At 42.7% G+C, this 2500-nt stretch overlaps 1 protein-coding gene across 1 annotated transcript in view; it reads right to left on the reverse strand.

Annotated features, from left to right (window-relative positions):
• LOC128250619 (uncharacterized) overlaps positions 1-872 on the reverse strand; it is a 23924-nt gene extending 23052 nt beyond the window's left edge. The window contains exon 1 of the mRNA XM_052976042.2: positions 744-872. The gene's annotated coding sequence lies outside the window, so the exon portion shown is untranslated. The remainder of the gene's footprint in view (positions 1-743) is intronic.
• Positions 873-2500: the final 1628 nt, after the last annotated feature.

Here is a 2500-nt window from a genome sequence, read left to right on the forward strand (position 1 = left end):
CGAGACAGAAACACAAAGCCACATACGCACACTCACACACACACCCACACATACGTACATACCACCCAGGGGTGGACCCAAGGGGGTGCTGAGGGGCACGTGTTCCCCTCAAGAGAAAAAATGCGTCCTTCTAAATAGTGGTATTAAGTCCTTTTCTCCTAGAATTGAATTTCCTTCTGACCTTGTACCTTTCCTTCGAAAAATTCATGGGACCGCGCCTGTGACGGGCTTCTTTCAGTTACCGCCTATGGTCGGTTCGATTCTATAGTACAATGGTCCCCAAACTTTTTCGGGCTGCCGCCCTAGGCCACATAACTAGCGCCAACTTACCATCTAACCATCACAAACATAGACCTCTAACCATCACAAACATAGACCTCTTTCTGAGGCAAATTCAAAGCAACTATATTCCACAAATAAAACTTAATCTAATGAACCCATTATTTTGTTGTTTTTACATGAATCGCCCCCCACCATTATCACCCCACTTTTTACATGAATCGCTACCCAATTATCGCCCCGCTTTTCTTCAACGCCCCTCTGGAACTTTCCACCGCCATCAAGGGGGCAGTACCGCCCACTTTGGGAACCACTGCATTGTGCAAGACGCTTACCCAAGGTTTCACACAGTGGGACTGAATCCGGACCCATGTGGTTGGGAAGCAATCTTCATACCACACAGCCACGCCATGCATCTGTAGAATATCTACTCGTGAAAGATAAAAATGTGTTTATAAACTCACGTGTCTATCTGTAACCCATTCTTCACTAATCGATAACAAGAGTTTAGCGACGAGGTAAAGTTATGTGAGTCAGTTTCTGTCACTCCCAGCTTTTCGTTTCCCATTTTCGGCCTTGAAATTGTCATTCACTCAAACACAAAGACACATTATTCATAAAGAATATTACAAAAGCATGAAAGAATTGCTTACCGAGTTACAGGATTTAGTAAAAATGTTTGCAATTCTCAACACACACACACACGCACGCACGCACGCACGCACGCGCGCGGACGGAACCATACGCGCGCGCACATGCACCCATGTAGGCAGGTGGTTTAGACGTATCGTTTCACATGATTTTGAGTTTCGAGTTCGATCCCGCTGTGGCGGCGTAACCAAGTATCTTCTACTATAATTCTCCATTGATCAATGTCATCTGAGTGAAAGTTAGTAGCGTAAAACGTCTAAGGCAGGGGTTTTCAAACTTTTTGACTTGCGGACCCCTTTATATTTCAGGCTTTACCTTAGGGTAAACGCTTATGAAATTTATACATAAATATTTGCTTAAAATAACATATATTTTTACATTTATTTATTTAACAGTATTTAACAAATAGGTTTATTGTCAATTAAAAGATTTCGATTAAAAAACATATATAAAATCAAATTGCCCATAAAAAGTATTTGCTGTCTACGGACCCCCTGTCTTGTCCTTGCGGACCCCCTGTAGTCCGCGGACCACAGTTTGAAAACCCCTGGTCTACAACCGACCTGCGCGCGCGCGCACACACACACACACACACACACACACACACACACACACGCTTGCTTGCTTGCTTGCTTGCTTGCTTGCTTGCTTGCTTGCTTGCTTGCTTGCTTGCTTGCTCGCTCGCTCGCGTGTATGTGTATACATACGCAGGTAAGAAGCTCGCTTTGAATTCGCTTCGTTTTGCGTTCAGTCTGGCTGACTTCCACAGGCCAGGGTTCACCAAAAGACGAAGAAAGTTGTGTGGAAATCAGCGGTGTTTACCGTCGCTTGACAGCCAGTGTTGGTCTCCTCATATTCCTGTAGCTTAGTTATTCGGCAAACCTCACTGATATATTAAGTACCAGACTTTAAAAAGATAATTTGTGGTGTCGATGCGTTCGACCAAAACCCTTCAGATTTCAGTCTAATAACACAAGCAAATAAATGATAAACGACAGAAGGTATATCCACATACATACAGATGCCGCTATCTCTCTCTCTCTCTCTCTTAAAAAACTGCCTGAGGTGACTGTGGTCTTTTCCGTAGGCTTTTCTCTCCACAGATAAACCTAATCTGTTCCCCACTTTTTACATTGACTGTGATACAATCAAATGTATATGTGTATAGATACAAGATAGTCCGACTTACAGAATATAAATGATATCAGGAGTTAAATGAGTAAAGTTTTACGAGTCCAACATCTGTTTCTGGGAGCTTGGTCGTCTGGAATAATGATAGCTACTTGGATCCATTTTCGATAAAACTACCACCGTCTTCAGGGGAGTATTTTACATTGGAGAATTTTACATATGAGGTTTTGACAGGCTGGAACTTAAACTCCACCCTGTCAAAACCTCATATGTAAAATACTCCCCTGAAGACGGTGGTGGTTTTATCGGAAAATGGATCCAAGTAACTATCGTTATTCCGGTCCATCAAGCTTCCAGAAACAGCTGTTGGACTCGTAAAGCTCTACCCATTTAACTCCTGATATAATTTATATTCTGTGAGTCGCACTATTTTATGTTC

The sequence above is a fragment of the Octopus bimaculoides genome, chromosome 23 (genome assembly GCF_046866305.1).
Source record: "Octopus bimaculoides isolate indiv1 chromosome 23, ASM4686630v1, whole genome shotgun sequence".
In the NCBI taxonomy this organism is placed as follows: Eukaryota; Metazoa; Mollusca; class Cephalopoda; order Octopoda; family Octopodidae; genus Octopus; species Octopus bimaculoides.